The following is a 19395-nucleotide window of genomic DNA, read 5'->3' as shown; positions in this document are numbered from 1 at the left end:
TGACAGGTCCTCAGTTCAACACTCTTCAGTTCAACGCTACATCCAGAGATGAGAGGTCCTCAGTTCAACACTACATCCAGAGTTGAGAGGTCCTCAGTTCAACACTACATCCAGAGATGACAGGTCCTCAGTTCAACACTACATCCACAGTTGAGAGGTCTCGGTTCAACACTACATCCACAGTTGAGAGGTCCTCAGTTCAACACTCCTCAGTTCAACACTACAACCAGAGATGACAGGTCCTCAGTTCAACACTACATCCAGAGTTGAGAGGTCCTCAGTTCAACACTCCTCAGTTCAACACTACAACCAGAGATGAGAGGTCCTCAGTTCAACACTACATCCAGAGTTGAGAGGTCCTCAGTTCAACACCTTATCCAGAGTTGAGAGGTCCTCAGTTCAACACTGCATCCGGAGTTGAGAGGTCCTCAGTTCAACACTCCTCAGTTCAACACTACATCCAGAGATGAGAGGTCCTCAGTTCAACACTTCTCAGTTCAACACTACATCCAGAGTTGAGAGGTCCTCAGTTCAACACTACATCCAGAGTTGAGAGGTCCTCACTCAGTTCAACACTACATCCAGAGTTGAGAGGTCCTCAGTTCAACACTACATCCAGAGTTGACAGGTCCTCAGTTCAACACTCCTTAGTTCAACACTACATCCAGAGATGAGAGGTCCTCAGTTCAACACTACATTCAGAGTTGAGAGGTCCTCAGTTCAACACTACACCCAGAGTTGAGAGGTCATCAGTCCAACACTCCTCAGTTCAACACTACATCCAGAGTTGAGAGGTCCTCAGTTCAACACTACATCTAGAGATGAGAGGTCCTCAGTTCAACACTACATCCAGAGTTGACAGGTCCTCAGTTCAACACTCCTCAGTTCAACGCTACATCCAGAGATGAGAGGTCCTCAGTTCAACACTACATCCAGAGTTGAGAGGTCCTCAGTTCAACACTACATCCAGAGTTGAGAGGTCCTCAGTTCAACACTACATCCACAGTTGAGAGGTCCTCAGTTCAACACTACATCCAGAGTTGGGAGGTCCTCAGTTGAACACTCCTCAGTTCAACACTACATCCAGAGATGACAGGTCCTCAGTTCAACACTACATCCAGAGTTGAGAGGTCCTCAGTTCAACACTCCTCAGTTCAACACTACATCCAGAGATGAGAGGTCCTCAGTTCAACACTACATTCAGAGTTGAGAGGTCCTCAGTTCAACACTACATCCAGAGTTGAGAGGTCCTCAGTTCAACACTCCTCAGTTCAACACTACATCCAGAGTTGAGAGGTCCTCAGTTCAACACTACATCTAGAGATGAGAGGTCCTCAGTTCAACACTACATCCAGAGTTGACAGGTCCTCAGTTCAACACTCCTCAGTTCAACGCTACATCCAGAGATGAGAGGTCCTCAGTTCAACACTACATCCAGAGTTGAGAGGTCCTCAGTTCAACACTCCTCAGTTCAACACTCCTCAGTTCAACACTACATCCAGAGATGAGAGGTCCTCAGTTCAACACTCCTCAGTTCAACACTACATCCAGAGATGAGAGGTCCTCAGTTCAACACTACATCCAGAGTTGACAGGTCCTCAGTTCAACACTCCTCAGTTCAACACTACATCCAGAGATGAGAGGTCCTCAGTTCAACACTACATTCAGAGTTGAGAGGTCCTCAGTTCAACACTACATCCAGAGTTGAGAGGTCCTCAGTTCAACACTCCTCAGTTCAACACTACATCCAGAGTTGAGAGGTCCTCAGTTCAACACTACATCTAGAGATGAGAGGTCCTCAGTTCAACACTACATCCAGAGTTGACAGGTCCTCAGTTCAACACTCCTCAGTTCAACGCTACATCCAGAGATGAGAGGTCCTCAGTTCAACACTACATCCAGAGTTGAGAGGTCCTCAGTTCAACACTACATCCAGAGTTGAGAGGTCCTCAGTTCAACACTCCTCAGTTCAACACTACATCCAGAGATGAGAGGTCCTCAGTTCAACACTACATCCAGAGTTGACAGGTCCTCAGTTCAACACTCCTCAGTTCAACACTACATCCAGAGATGAGAGGTCCTCAGTTCAACACTACATTCAGAGTTGAGAGGTCCTCAGTTCAACACTACATCCAGAGTTGAGAGGTCCTCAGATCAACACTCCTCAGTTCAACACTACATCCAGAGTTGAGAGGTCCTCAGTTCAACACTACATCTAGAGATGAGAGGTCCTCAGTTCAACACTACATCCAGAGTTGACAGGTCCTCAGTTCAACACTCCTCAGTTCAACGCTGCATCCAGAGATGAGAGGTCCTCAGTTCAACACTACATCCAGAGTTGAGAGGTCCTCAGTTCAACACTACATCCAGAGTTGAGAGGTCCTCAGTTCAACACTCCTCAGTTCAACACTACATCCAGAGATGAGAGCTCCTCAGTTCAACACTGCATCCAAAGACCATAGCTCCTTAGTTCCACACTGCATCCAGAGGCCACAGCTTCTCAGTTCAACACTTTATCCAGAGTTCAGAGGTCCTCAGTTCAACACTGCATCCGGAGTTGAGAGGTCCTCAGTTCAATACTCCTCAGTTCAACACTACATCCAGAGTTGAGAGGTCCTCAGTTCAACACTACATCTAGAGATGAGAGGTCCTCAGTTCAACACTACATCCAGAGTTGACAGGTCCTCAGTTCAACACTCCTCAGTTCAACACTACATCCAGAGTTGAGAGGTCCTCAGTTCAACACTACATCTAGAGATGAGAGGTCCTCAGTTCAACACTACATCCAGAGTTGACAGGTCCTCAGTTCAACACTCCTCAGTTCAACGCTACATCCAGAGTTGAGAGGTCCTCAGTTCAACACTCCTCAGTTCAACACTACATCCAGAGATGAGAGGTCCTCAGTTCAACACTACATTCAGAGTTGAGAGGTGCTCAGTTCAACACTACACCCAGAGTTGAGAGGTCCTCAGTTCAACACTCCTCAGTTCAACACTACATCCAGAGTTGAGAGGTCCTCAGTTCAACACTACATCTAGAGATGAGAGGTCCTCAGTTCAACACTACATCCAGAGTTGACAGGTCCTCAGTTCAACACTCTTCAGTTCAACGCTACATCCAGAGATGAGAGGTCCTCAGTTCAACACTACATCCAGAGTTGAGAGGTCCTCAGTTCAACACTTCATCCAGAGTTGAGAGGTCCTCTGTTCAACACTCCTCAGTTCAACACTACATCTAGAGATGAGAGGTCCTCAGTTCAACACTACATCCAGAGTTGACAGGTCCTCAGTTCAACACTCCTCAGTTCAACACTACATCCAGAGTTGAGAGGTCCTCAGTTCAACACTACATCTAGAGATGAGAGGTCCTCAGTTCAACACTACATCCAGAGTTGACAGGTCCTCAGTTCAACACTCCTCAGTTCAACGCTACATCCAGGTCCTCAGTTCAACACTCCCAGACACTACATCCAGAGATGAGAGGTCCTCAGTTCAACACTACATCCAGAGTTGAGAGGTCCTCAGTTCAACACTACACCCAGAGTTGAGAGGTCCTCAGTTCAACACTCCTCAGTTCAACACTACATCCAGAGTTGAGAGGTCCTCAGTTCAACACTACATCTAGAGATGAGAGGTCCTCATTTCAACACTACATCCAGAGTTGACAGGTCCTCAGTTCAACACTCTTCAGTTCAACGCTACATCCAGAGATGAGAGGTCCTCAGTTCAACACTACATCCAGAGTTGAGAGGTCCTCAGTTCAACACTACATCCAGAGTTGAGAGGTCCTCAGTTCAACACTACATCCACAGTTGAGAGGTCCTCAGTTCAACACTACATCCACAGTTGAGAGGTCCTCAGTTCAACACTCCAGTTCAACACTACAACCAGAGATGACAGGTCCTCAGTTCAACACTACATCCAGAGTTGAGAGGTCCTCAGTTCAACACTCCTCAGTTCAACACTACAACCAGAGATGAGAGGTCCTCAGTTCAACACTACATCCAGAGTTGAGAGGTCCTCAGTTCAGAGTTGAGAGGTCCTCAGTTCAACACTGCATCCGGAGTTGAGAGGTCCTCAGTTCAACACTCCTCAGTTCAACACTACATCCAGAGATGAGAGGTCCTCAGTTCAACACTTCTCAGTTCAACACTACATCCAGAGTTGAGAGGTCCTCAGTTCAACACTACATCCAGAGTTGACTCAGTTCAACACTACATCCAGAGTTGAGAGGTCCTCAGTTCAACACTACATCCAGAGTTGACAGGTCCTCAGTTCAACACTCCTCAGTTCAACACTACATCCAGAGATGAGAGGTCCTCAGTTCAACACTACATTCAGAGTTGAGAGGTCCTCAGTTCAACACTACATCCAGAGTTGAGAGGTCATCAGTCAACACTCCTCAGTTCAACACTACATCCAGAGTTGAGAGGTCCTCAGTTCAACACTACATCTAGAGATGAGAGGTCCTCAGTTCAACACTACATCCAGAGTTGACAGGTCCTCAGTTCAACTCCTCAGTTCAACTACATCCAGAGATGAGAGGTCCTCAGTTCAACACTACATCCAGAGTTGAGAGGTCCTCAGTTCACACTACATCCAGAGTTGAGAGGTCCTCAGTTCAACACTACATCCACAGTTGAGAGGTCCTCAGTTCAACACTACATCCAGAGTTGGGAGGTCCTCAGTTGAACACTCCTCAGTTCAACACTACATCCAGAGATGACAGGTCCTCAGTTCAACACTACATCCAGAGTTGAGAGGTCCTCAGTTCAACACTCCTCAGTTCAACACTACATCCAGAGATGAGAGGTCCTCAGTTCAACACTACATTCAGAGTTGAGAGGTCCTCAGTTCAACACTACATCCAGAGTTGAGAGGTCCTCAGTTCAACACTCCTCAGTTCAACACTACATCCAGAGTTGAGAGGTCCTCAGTTCAACACTACATCTAGAGATGAGAGGTCCTCAGTTCAACACTACATCCAGAGTTGACAGGTCCTCAGTTCAACACTCCTCAGTTCAACGCTACATCCAGAGATGAGAGGTCCTCAGTTCAACACTACATCCAGAGTTGAGAGGTCTCAGTTCAACACTACATCCAGAGTTGAGAGGTCCTCAGTTCAACACTCCTCAGTTCAACACTACATCCAGAGATGAGAGGTCCTCAGTTCAACACTACATCCAGAGTTGACAGGTCCTCAGTTCAACACTCCTCAGTTCAACACTACATCCAGAGATGAGAGGTCCTCAGTTCAACACTACATTCAGAGTTGAGAGGTCCTCAGTTCAACACTACATCCAGAGTTGAGAGGTCCTCAGATCAACACTCCTCAGTTCAACACTACATCCAGAGTTGAGAGGTCCTCAGTTCAACACTACATCTAGAGATGAGAGGTCCTCAGTTCAACACTACATCCAGAGTTGACAGGTCCTCAGTTCAACACTCCTCAGTTCAACGCTACATCCAGAGATGAGAGGTCCTCAGTTCAACACTACATCCAGAGTTGAGAGGTCCTCAGTTCAACACTACATCCAGAGTTGAGAGGTCCTCAGTTCAACACTCCTCAGTTCAACACTACATCCAGAGATGAGAGCTCCTCAGTTCAACACTGCATCCAAAGGACCATAGCTCCTTAGTTCCACACTGCATCCAGAGGCCACAGCTTCTCAGTTCAACACTTTATCCAGAGAGAGGTCCTCAGTTCAACACTGCATCCGGAGTTGAGAGGTCCTCAGTTCAACACTCCTCAGTTCAACACTACATCCAGAGATGAGAGGTCCTCAGTTCAACACTCCTCAGTTCAACACTACATCCAGAGATGAGAGGTCCTCAGTTCAACACTACATCCAGAGTTGACAGGTCCTCAGTTCAACACTCCTCAGTTCAACACTACATCCAGAGATGAGAGGTCCTCAGTTCAACACTACATTCAGAGTTGAGAGGTCCTCAGTTCAACACTACATCCAGAGTTGAGAGGTCCTCAGTTCAACACTCCTCAGTTCAACACTACATCCAGAGTTGAGAGGTCCTCAGTTCAACACTACATCTAGAGATGAGAGGTCCTCAGTTCAACACTACATCCCAGAGTTGACAGGTCCTCAGTTCAACACTCCTCAGTTCAACGCTACATCCAGAGATGAGAGGTCCTCAGTTCAACACTACATCCAGAGTTGAGAGGTCCTCAGTTCAACACTACATCCAGAGTTGAGGTCCTCAGTTCAACACTCCTCAGTTCAACACTCCTCAGTTCAACACTACATCCAGAGATGAGAGGTCCTCAGTTCAACACTCCTCAGTTCAACACTACATCCAGAGATGAGAGGTCCTCAGTTCAACACTACATCCAGAGTTGACAGGTCCTCAGTTCAACACTCCTCAGTTCAACACTACATCCAGAGATGAGAGGTCCTCAGTTCAACACTACATTCAGAGTTGAGAGGTCCTCAGTTCAACACTACATCCAGAGTTGAGAGGTCCTCAGTTCAACACTCCTCAGTTCAACGCTACATCCAGAGATGAGAGGTCCTCAGTTCAACACTACATCCAGAGTTGAGAGGTCCTCAGTTCAACACTTCATCCAGAGTTGAGAGGTCCTCTGTTCAACACTCCTCAGTTCAACACTACATCTAGAGATGAGAGGTCCTCAGTTCAACACTACATCCAGAGTTGACAGGTCCTCAGTTCAACACTCCTCAGTTCAACACTACATCCAGAGTTGAGAGGTCCTCAGTTCAACACTACATCTAGAGATGAGAGGTCCTCAGTTCAACACTACATCCAGAGTTGACAGGTCCTCAGTTCAACACTCCTCAGTTCAACGCTACATCCAGAGTTGAGAGGTCCTCAGTTCAACACTCCTCAGTTCAACACTACATCCAGAGATGAGAGGTCCTCAGTTCAACACTACATTCAGAGTTGAGAGGTCCTCAGTTCAACACTACACCCAGAGTTGAGAGGTCCTCAGTTCAACACTCCTCAGTTCAACACTACATCCAGAGTTGAGAGGTCCTCAGTTCAACACTACATCTAGAGATGAGAGGTCCTCATTTCAACACTACATCCAGAGTTGACAGGTCCTCAGTTCAACACTCTTCAGTTCAACGCTACATCCAGAGATGAGAGGTCCTCAGTTCAACACTACATCCAGAGTTGAGAGGTCCTCAGTTCAACACTACATCCAGAGTTGAGAGGTCCTCAGTTCAACACTACATCCACAGTTGAGAGGTCCTCGGTTCAACACTACATCCACAGTTGAGAGGTCCTCAGTTCAACACTCCTCAGTTCAACACTACAACCAGAGATGACAGGTCCTCAGTTCAACACTACATCCAGAGTTGAGAGGTCCTCAGTTCAACACTCCTCAGTTCAACACTACAACCAGAGATGAGAGGTCCTCAGTTCAACACTACATCCAGAGTTGAGAGGTCCTCAGTTCAACACCTTATCCAGAGTTGAGAGGTCCTCAGTTCAACACTGCATCCGGAGTTGAGAGGTCCTCAGTTCAACACTCCTCAGTTCAACACTACATCCAGAGATGAGAGGTCCTCAGTTCAACACTTCTCAGTTCAACACTACATCCAGAGTTGAGAGGTCCTCAGTTCAACACTACATCCAGAGTTGAGAGGTCCTCACTCAGTTCAACACTACATCCAGAGTTGAGAGGTCCTCAGTTCAACACTACATCCAGAGTTGACAGGTCCTCAGTTCAACACTCCTTAGTTCAACACTACATCCAGAGATGAGAGGTCCTCAGTTCAACACTACATTCAGAGTTGAGAGGTCCTCAGTTCAACACTACACCCAGAGTTGAGAGGTCATCAGTCCAACACTCCTCAGTTCAACACTACATCCAGAGTTGAGAGGTCCTCAGTTCAACACTACATCTAGAGATGAGAGGTCCTCAGTTCAACACTACATCCAGAGTTGACAGGTTCAGTTCAACACTGCATCAGTTCAACGCTACATCCAGAGATGAGAGGTCCTCAGTTCAACACTACATCCAGAGTTGAGAGGTCCTCAGTTCAACACTACATCCAGAGTTGAGAGGTCCTCAGTTCAACACTACATCCACAGTTGAGAGGTCCTCAGTTCAACACTACATCCAGAGTTGGGAGGTCCTCAGTTGAACACTCCTCAGTTCAACACTACATCCAGAGATGACAGGTCCTCAGTTCAACACTACATCCAGAGTTGAGAGGTCCTCAGTTCAACACTCCTCAGTTCAACACTACATCCAGAGATGAGAGGTCCTCAGTTCAACACTACATTCAGAGTTGAGAGGTCCTCAGTTCAACACTACATCCAGAGTTGAGAGGTCCTCAGTTCAACACTCCTCAGTTCAACACTACATCCAGAGTTGAGAGGTCCTCAGTTCAACACTACATCTAGAGATGAGAGGTCCTCAGTTCAACACTACATCCAGAGTTGACAGGTCCTCAGTTCAACACTCCTCAGTTCAACGCTACATCCAGAGATGAGAGGTCCTCAGTTCAACACTACATCCAGAGTTGAGAGGTCCTCAGTTCAACACTCTCAGTTCAACACTCCTCAGTTCAACACTACATCCAGAGATGAGAGGTCCTCAGTTCAACACTCCTCAGTTCAACACTACATCCAGAGATGAGAGGTCCTCAGTTCAACACTACATCCAGAGTTGACAGGTCCTCAGTTCAACACTCCTCAGTTCAACACTACATCCAGAGATGAGAGGTCCTCAGTTCAACACTACATTCAGAGTTGAGAGGTCCCAGTTCAACACTACATCCAGAGTTGAGAGGTCCTCAGTTCAACACTCCTCAGTTCAACACTACATCCAGAGTTGAGAGGTCCTCAGTTCAACACTACATCTAGAGATGAGAGGTCCTCAGTTCAACACTACATCCAGAGTTGACAGGTCCTCAGTTCAACACTCCTCAGTTCAACGCTACATCCAGAGATGAGAGGTCCTCAGTTCAACACTACATCCAGAGTTGAGAGGTCCTCAGTTCAACACTACATCCAGAGTTGAGAGGTCCTCAGTTCAACACTCCTCAGTTCAACACTACATCCAGAGATGAGAGGTCCTCAGTTCAACACTACATCCAGAGTTGACAGGTCCTCAGTTCAACACTCCTCAGTTCAACACTACATCCAGAGATGAGAGGTCCTCAGTTCAACACTACATTCAGAGTTGAGAGGTCCTCAGTTCAACACTACATCCAGAGTTGAGAGGTCCTCAGTTCAACACTCCTCAGTTCAACACTACATCCAGAGTTGAGAGGTCCTCAGTTCAACACTACATCTAGAGATGAGAGGTCCTCAGTTCAACACTACATCCAGAGTTGACAGGTCCTCAGTTCAACACTCCTCAGTTCAACGCTACATCCAGAGATGAGAGGTCCTCAGTTCAACACTACATCCAGAGTTGAGAGGTCCTCAGTTCAACACTACATCCAGAGTTGAGAGGTCCTCAGTTCAACACTCCTCAGTTCAACACTACATCCAGAGATGAGAGCTCCTCAGTTCAACACTGCATCCAAAGACCATAGCTCCTTAGTTCCACACTGCATCCAGAGGCCACAGCTTCTCAGTTCAACACTTTATCCAGAGTTCAGAGGTCCTCAGTTCAACACTGCATCCGGAGTTGAGAGGTCCTCAGTTCAACACTCCTCAGTTCAACACTACATCCAGAGATGAGAGGTCCTCAGTTCAACACTCCTCAGTTCAACACTACATCCAGAGATGAGAGGTCCTCAGTTCAACACTACATCCAGAGTTGACAGGTCCTCAGTTCAACACTCCTCAGTTCAACACTACATCCAGAGATGAGAGGTCCTCAGTTCAACACTACATTCAGAGTTGAGAGGTCCTCAGTTCAACACTACATCCAGAGTTGAGAGGTCCTCAGTTCAACACTCCTCAGTTCAACACTACATCCAGAGTTGAGAGGTCCTCAGTTCAACACTACATCTAGAGATGAGAGGTCCTCAGTTCAACACTACATCCCGAGTTGACAGGTCCTCAGTTCAACACTCCTCAGTTCAACGCTACATCCAGAGATGAGAGGTCCTCAGTTCAACACTACATCCAGAGTTGAGAGGTCCTCAGTTCAACACTACATCCAGAGTTGAGAGGTCCTCAGTTCAACACTCCTCAGTTCAACACTACATCCAGAGATGAGAGGTCCTCAGTTCAACACTCCTCAGTTCAACACTACATCCAGAGATGAGAGGTCCTCAGTTCAACACTACATCCAGAGTTGACAGGTCCTCAGTTCAACACTCCTCAGTTCAACACTACATCCAGAGTTGAGAGGTCCTCAGTTCAACACTACATTCAGAGTTGAGAGGTCCTCAGTTCAACACTGCATTCGGAGACGACAGCTCCTCAGTTCAACACTGCATCCGGAGACGACAGCTCCTCAGTTTAACACTGCATCCGGAGACGACAGCTCCTCAGTTCAACATTGCATCCGGAGACGACAGCTCTCTGTTTAACACTGCATCCGGAGGAGACAGCTCCTCTGTTTAACACTCCATCCGGAGACGACAGCTCCTCAGTTCAACACTACATCCAGAGATGACAGCTCCTCAGTTTAACACTGCATCCAGAGATGACAGCTCCTCAGTTCAACACTGCATCCAAAGACCATAGCTCCTTAGTTCCACACTGCATCCGGAGATGACAACTCCTCAGTTCAACACTACATCCAGAGATGACAGCTCCTCAGTTCAACACTGCATCCAAAGACCATAGCTCCTTAGTTCCACACTGCATCCAGAGATGACAGTTCCTCAGTTCAACACTTCATCCAGAGGCCACAGCTTCTCAGTTCAACACTTTATCCAGAGTTGAGAGGTCCTCAGTTCAACACTGCATCCGGAGTTGAGAGGTCCTCAGTTCAACACTCCTCAGTTCAACACTACATCCAGAGATGAGAGGTCCTCAGTTCAACACTCCTCAGTTCAACACTACATCCAGAGATGAGAGGTCCTCAGTTCAACACTACATCCAGAGTTGACAGGTCCTCAGTTCAACACTCCTCAGTTTAACACTACATCCAGAGATGAGAGGTCCTCAGTTCAACATTACATCCAGAGATGAGAGGTCCTCAGTTCAACACTACATCCAGAGATGAGAGGTCCTCAGTTCAACACTCCTCAGTTCAACACTACATCCAGAGTTGAGAGGTCCTCAGTTCAACACTACATCTAGAGATGAGAGGTCCTCAGTTCAACACTACATCCCGAGTTGACAGGTCCTCAGTTCAACACTCCTCAGTTCAACGCTACATCCAGAGATGAGAGGTCCTCAGTTCAACACTACATCCAGAGTTGAGAGGTCCTCAGTTCAACACTACATCCAGAGTTGAGAGGTCCTCAGTTCAACACTCCTCAGTTCAACACTCCTCAGTTCAACACTACATCCAGAGATGAGAGGTCCTCAGTTCACACTCCTCAGTTCAACACTACATCCAGAGATGAGAGGTCCTCAGTTCAACACTACATTCAGAGTTGAGAGGTCCTCAGTTCAACACTACATCCAGAGTTGACAGGTCCTCAGTTCAACACTCCTCAGTTCAACGCTACATCCAGAGATGAGAGGTCCTCAGTTCAACACTACATCCAGAGTTGAGAGGTCCTCAGTTCAACACTACATCCAGAGATGAGGTCCTCAGCTCCTCAGTTCAACACTACATCCAGAGATGAGAGCTCCTCAGTTCAACACTGCATCCAAAGACCATAGCTCCTTAGTTCCACACTGCATCCAGAGGCCACAGCTTCTCAGTTCAACACTTTATCCAGAGTTCAGAGGTCCTCAGTTCAACACTGCATCCGGAGTTGAGAGGTCCTCAGTTCAACACTCCTCAGTTCAACACTACATCCAGAGATGAGAGGTCCTCAGTTCAACACTCCTCAGTTCAACACTACATCCAGAGATGAGAGGTCCTCAGTTCAACACTACATCCAGAGTTGACAGGTCCTCAGTTCAACACTCCTCAGTTCAACACTACATCCAGAGATGAGAGGTCCTCAGTTCAACACTACATTCAGAGTTGAGAGGTCCTCAGTTCAACACTACATCCAGAGTTGAGAGGTCCTCAGTTCAACACTCCTCAGTTCAACACTACATCCAGAGTTGAGAGGTCCTCAGTTCAACACTACATCTAGAGATGAGAGGTCCTCAGTTCAACACTACATCCCGAGTTGACAGGTCCTCAGTTCAACACTCCTCAGTTCAACGCTACATCCAGAGATGAGAGGTCCTCAGTTCAACACTACATCCAGAGTTGAGAGGTCCTCAGTTCAACACTACATCCAGAGTTGAGAGGTCCTCAGTTCAACACTCCTCAGTTCAACACTCCTCAGTTCAACACTACATCCAGAGATGAGAGGTCCTCAGTTCAACACTCCTCAGTTCAACACTACATCCAGAGATGAGAGGTCCTCAGTTCAACACTACATCCAGAGTTGACAGGTCCTCAGTTCAACACTCCTCAGTTCAACACTACATCCAGAGTTGAGAGGTCCTCAGTTCAACACTACATTCAGAGTTGAGAGGTCCTCAGTTCAACACTGCATTCGGAGACGACAGCTCCTCAGTTCAACACTGCATCCGGAGACGACAGCTCCTCAGTTTAACACTGCATCCGGAGACGACAGCTCCTCAGTTCAACATTGCATCCGGAGACGACAGCTCCTCTGTTTAACACTGCATCCGGAGGAGACAGCTCCTCTGTTTAACACTCCATCCGGAGACGACAGCTCCTCAGTTCAACACTACATCCAGAGATGACAGCTCCTCAGTTTAACACTGCATCCAGAGATGACAGCTCCTCAGTTCAACACTGCATCCAAAGACCATAGCTCCTTAGTTCCACACTGCATCCGGAGAGACAACTCCTCAGTTCAACACTACATCCAGAGATGACAGCTCCTCAGTTCAACACTGCATCCAAAGACCATAGCTCCTTAGTTCCACACTGCATCCAGAGATGACAGTTCCTCAGTTCAACACTTCATCCAGAGGCCACAGCTTCTCAGTTCAACACTTTATCCAGAGTTGAGAGGTCCTCAGTTCAACACTGCATCCGGAGTTGAGAGGTCCTCAGTTCAACACTCCTCAGTTCAACACTACATCCAGAGATGAGAGGTCCTCAGTTCAACACTCCTCAGTTCAACACTACATCCAGAGATGAGAGGTCCTCAGTTCAACACTACATCCAGAGTTGACAGGTCCTCAGTTCAACACTCCTCAGTTTAACACTACATCCAGAGATGAGAGGTCCTCAGTTCAACATTACATCCAGAGATGAGAGGTCCTCAGTTCAACACTACATCCAGAGATGAGAGGTCCTCAGTTCAACACTCCTCAGTTCAACACTACATCCAGAGTTGAGAGGTCCTCAGTTCAACACTACATCTAGAGATGAGAGGTCCTCAGTTCAACACTACATCCAGTTGACAGGTCCTCAGTTCAACCTCCTCAGTTCAACGCTACATCCAGAGATGAGAGGTCCTCAGTTCAACACTACATCCAGAGTTGAGAGGTCCTCAGTTCAACACTACATCCAGAGTTGAGAGGTCCTCAGTTCAACACTCCTCAGTTCAACACTCCTCAGTTCAACACTACATCCAGAGATGAGGTCCTCAGTTCAACACTCCTCAGTTCAACACTACATCCAGAGATGAGAGGTCCTCAGTTCAACACTACATCCAGAGTTGACAGGTCCTCAGTTCAACACTCCTCAGTTCAACACTACATCCAGAGATGAGAGGTCCTCAGTTCAACACTACATTCAGAGTTGAGAGGTCCTCAGTTCAACACTACATCCAGAGTTGAGAGGTCCTCAGTTCAACACTCCTCAGTTCAACACTACATCCAGAGTTGAGAGGTCCTCAGTTCAACACTACATCTAGAGATGAGAGGTCCTCAGTTCAACACTACATCCCGAGTTGACAGGTCCTCAGTTCAACACTCCTCAGTTCAACACTACATCCAGAGATGAGAGGTCCTCAGTTCAACACTACATCCAGAGTTGAGAGGTCCTCAGTTCAACACTACATCCAGAGTTGAGAGGTCCTCAGTTCAACACTCCTCAGTTCAACACTCCTCAGTTCAACACTACATCCAGAGATGAGAGGTCCTCAGTTCAACACTCCTCAGTTCAACACTACATCCAGAGAGAGGTCCTCAGTTCAACACTACATCCAGAGTTGACAGGTCCTCAGTTCAACACTCCTCAGTTCAACACTACATCCAGAGTTGAGAGGTCCTCAGTTCAACACTACATTCAGAGATGAGAGCTCCTCAGTTCAACACTGCATTCGGAGACGACAGCTCCTCAGTTCAACACTGCATCCGGAGACGACAGCTCCTCAGTTTAACACTGCATCCGGAGACGACAGCTCCTCAGTTCAACATTGCATCCGGAGACGACAGCTCCTCTGTTTAACACTGCATCCGGAGAGACAGCTCCTCTGTTTAACACTCCATCCGGAGACGACAGCTCCTCAGTTCAACACTACATCCAGAGATGACAGCTCCTCAGTTTAACACTGCATCCAGAGATGACAGCTCCTCAGTTCAACACTGCATCCAAAGACCATAGCTCCTTAGTTCCACACTGCATCCGGAGATGACAACTCCTCAGTTCAACACTACATCCAGAGATGACAGCTCCTCAGTTCAACACTGCATCCAAAGACCATAGCTCCTTAGTTCCACACTGCATCCAGAGATGACAGTTCCTCAGTTCAACACTTCATCCAGAGGCCACAGCTTCTCAGTTCAACACTTTATCCAGAGTTGAGAGGTCCTCAGTTCAACACTGCATCCGGAGTTGAGAGGTCCTCAGTTCAACACTCCTCAGTTCAACACTACATCCAGAGATGAGAGGTCCTCAGTTCAACACTCCTCAGTTCAACACTACATCCAGAGATGAGAGGTCCTCAGTTCAACACTACATCCAGAGTTGACAGGTCCTCAGTTCAACACTCCTCAGTTTAACACTACATCCAGAGATGAGAGGTCCTCAGTTCAACATTACATCCAGAGATGAGAGGTCCTCAGTTCAACACTACATCCAGAGATGAGAGGTCCTCAGTTCAACACTCCTCAGTTCAACACTACATCCAGAGTTGAGAGGTCCTCAGTTCAACACTACATCTAGAGATGAGAGGTCCTCAGTTCAACACTACATCCCGAGTTGACAGGTCCTCAGTTCAACACTCCTCAGTTCAACGCTACATCCAGAGATGAGAGGTCCTCAGTTCAACACTACATCCAGAGTTGAGAGGTCCTCAGTTCAACACTACATCCAGAGTTGAGAGGTCCTCAGTTCAACACTCCTCAGTTCAACACTCCTCAGTTCAACACTACATCCAGAGATGAGAGGTCCTCAGTTCAACACTCCTCAGTTCAACACTACATCCAGAGATGAGAGGTCCTCAGTTCAACACTACATCCAGAGTTGACAGGTCCTCAGTTCAACACTCCTCAGTTCAACACTACATCCAGAGTTGAGAGGTCCTCAGTTCAACACTACATTCAGAGTTGAGAGGTCCTCAGTTCAACACTGCATTCGGAGACGACAGCTCCTCAGTTCAACACTGCATCCGGAGACGACAGCTCCTCAGTTTAACACTGCATCCGGAGACGACAGCTCCTCAGTTCAACATTGCATCCGGAGACGACAGCTCCTCTGTTTAACACTGCATCCGGAGGAGACAGCTCCTCTGTTTAACACTCCATCCGGAGACGACAGCTCCTCAGTTCAACACTACATCCAGAGATGACAGCTCCTCAGTTTAACACTGCATCCAGAGATGACAGCTCCTCAGTTCAACACTGCATCCAAAGACCATAGCAGTTCCACACTGCAGATGACAACTCCTCAGTTCAACACTACATCCTCAGTTCAGTTCAACACTGCATCCAGAGTTCCACACTACATCCAGAGATGACAGTTCCTCAGTTCAACACATCCAGAGGCCACAGCTTCTCAGTTCAACACTTTATCCAGAGTTGAGAGGTACTCAGTTCAACACTGCATCCGGAGTTGAGAGGTCCTCAGTTCAACACTCCTCAGTTCAACACTACATCCAGAGATGAGAGGTCCTCAGTTCAACACTCCTCAGTTCAACACTACATCCAGAGATGAGAGGTCCTCAGTTCAACACTACATCCAGAGTTGACAGGTCCTCAGTTCAACACTCCTCAGTTTAACACTACATCCAGAGATGAGAGGTCCTCAGTTCAACACTACATCCAGAGTTGAGAGGTCCTCAGTTCAACACTCCTCAGTTCAACACTACATCCAGAGTTGAGAGGTCCTCAGTTCAACACTACATCTAGAGATGAGAGGTCCTCAGTTCAACACTACATCCAGAGTTGACAGGTCCTCAGTTCAACACTCCTCAGTTCAACGCTACATCCAGAGATGAAAGGTCCTCAGTTCAACACTACATCCAGAGTTGAGAGGTCCTCAGTTCAACACTACATCCAGAGTTGAGAGGTCCTCAGTTCAACACTCCTCAGTTCAACACTACATCCAGAGATGAGAGCTCCTCAGTTCAACACTGCATCCAAAGACCATAGCTCCTTAGTTCCACACTGCATCCAGAGATGACAGTTCCTCAGTTCAACACTGCATCCAGAGGCCACAGCTTCTCAGTTCAACACTCCTCAGTTCATCCAAGTTCAGAGGTCCTCAGTTCCACACTGCATCCAGAGTTGAGAGGACAGCACTCCTCAGTTCAACACTACATCCAGAGATGACAGCTCCTCAGTTCAACACTGCATCCTCCAGTTCCAGAGATGACACTCAGTTCAACACATCCAGAGCTTCTGTTCAACACTTTATCCAGAGTTGAGAGGTCCTCAGTTCAACACTGCATCCAGAGTTGAGAGGTCCTCAGTTCAACACTCCTCAGTTCAACACTACATCCAGAGATGAGAGGTCCTCAGTTCAACACTCCTCAGTTCAACACTACATCCAGAGATGAGAGGTCCTCAGTTCCACACTGCATCCAGAGATGACAGTTCCTCAGTTCAACACTGCATCCAGAGATGAGAGGTCCTCAGTTCAACATTACATCCAGAGATGAGAGGTCCTCAGTTCAACACTACATCCAGAGTTGAGAGGTCCTCAGTTCAACACTGCATCCAGAGTTGAGAGGTCCTCAGTTCAACACTCCTCAGTTCAACACTACATCCAGAGTTGAGAGGTCCTCAGTTCAACACTCCTCAGTTCAACGCTACATCCCAGAGAGTTGAGAGGTCCTCAGTTCAACACTACATCCAGAGTTGAGGTCCTCAGTTCAACACTCCTCAGTTCAACACTCCTCAGTTCAACACTACATCCAGAGATGAGAGGTCCTCAGTTCAACACAGTTCAACACTACATCCAGAGTTGAGAGGTCCTCAGTTCAACACTACATCCAGAGTTGAGAGGTCCTCAGTTCAACACTCCTCAGTTCAACACTACATCCAGAGTTGAGAGGTCCTCAGTTCAACACTACATTCAGAGTTGAGAGGTCCTCAGTTCAACACTGCATTCATCGACAGAGTTCAACACTGCACGGAGACGACAGCTCCTCAGTTTAACACTTCACGACACTCCTCAGTTCAAGCTCCTCTGTTTAACACTCCGGAGGAGACAGCTCCTCTGTTTAACATCCAGAGATGACAGCTCCTCAGTTCAACACTGCATCCAGAGATGAGAGGTCCCCAGTTAACACTACATCCAGAGATGACATCCAGTTCAACACTGCATCCAGAGATGACCTCAGTTCAACACTCATCCAGAGGCCACAGCTTCTCAGTTCAACACTTTATCCCTCAGTTCAACACTGCATCCAGAGATGAGAGGTCCTCAGTTCAACACTACATCCAGAGTTGAGAGGTCCTCAGTTCAACACTCCTCAGTTCAACACTACATCCAGAGATGAGAGTACCTCAGTTCAACACTACATTCAGAGTTGAGAGGTCCTCAGTTCAACACTACATCCAGAGTTGAGAGGTCCTCAGTTCAACACTCCTCAGTTCAACACTACATCCAGAGTTGAGAGGTCCTCAGTTCAACACTACATCTAGAGATGAGAGGTCCTCAGTTCAACACTACATCCAGAGTTGACAGGTCCTCAGTTCAACACTCCTCAGTTCAACGCTACATCCAGAGATGAAAGGTCCTCAGTTCAACACTACATCCAGAGTTGAGAGGTCCTCAGTTCAACACTACATCCAGAGTTGAGAGGTCCTCAGTTCAACACTCCTCAGTTCAACACTACATCCAGAGATGAGAGCTCCTCAGTTCAACACTGCATCCAAAGACCATAGCTCCTTAGTTCCACACTGCATCCAGAGATGACAGTTCCTCAGTTCAACACTGCATCCAGAGGCCACAGCTTCTCAGTTCAACACTTTATCCAGAGTTCAGAGGTCCTCAGTTCAACACTGCATCCGGAGTTGAGAGGTCCTCAGTTCAACACTCCTGAGTTCAACACTACATCCAGAGATGAGAGGTCCTCAGTTCAACACTCCTCAGTTCAACACTACATCCAGAGATGAGAGGTCCTCAGTTCAACACTGCATCCAGAGACGACAGCTCCTCAGTTCAACACTGCATCCAAAGACCATAGCTCCTTAGTTCCACACTGCATCCAGAGATGACAGTTCCTCAGTTCAACACTGCATCCAGAGGCCACAGCTTCTCAGTTCAACACTTTATCCAGAGTTGAGAGGTCCTCAGTTCAACACTGCATCCGGAGTTGAGAGGTCCTCAGTTCAACACTCCTCAGTTCAACACTACATCCAGAGATGAGAGGTCCTCAGTTCAACACTCCTCAGTTCAACGCTACATCCAGAGATGAGAGGTCCTCAGTTCAACACACATCCAGAGTTGACAGGTCCTCAGTTCAACACTCCTCAGTTCAACACTACATCCAGAGATGAGAGGTGCTCAGTTCAACACTACATTCAGAGTTGAGAGGTCCTCAGTTCAACACTACATCCAGAGTTGAAAGGTCCTCAGTTCAACACTCCTCAGTTCAACACTACATCCAGAGTTGAGAGGTCCTCAGTTCAACACTACATCTAGAGATGAGAGGTCCTCAGTTCAACACTACATCCAGAGTTGACAGGTCCTCAGTTCAACACTCCTCAGTTCAACGCTACATCCAGAGATGAGAGGTCCTCAGTTCAACACTGCATCCAGAGTTGAGAGGTCCCCAGTTCAACACTACATCCAGAGTTGAGAGGTCCTCAGTTCAACACTCCTCAGTTCAACACTCCTCAGTTCAACACTACATCCAGAGATGAGAGGTCCTCAGTTCAACACTACATCCAGAGTTGACAGGTCCTCAGTTCAACACTCCTCAGTTCAACACTACATCCAGAGATGAGAGTACCTCAG

The sequence above is a fragment of the Oncorhynchus gorbuscha genome, linkage group LG06 (genome assembly GCF_021184085.1).
Source record: "Oncorhynchus gorbuscha isolate QuinsamMale2020 ecotype Even-year linkage group LG06, OgorEven_v1.0, whole genome shotgun sequence".
NCBI lineage: Eukaryota > Metazoa > Chordata > Actinopteri > Salmoniformes > Salmonidae > Oncorhynchus > Oncorhynchus gorbuscha.
This window is presented reverse-complemented; position numbering follows the sequence as displayed.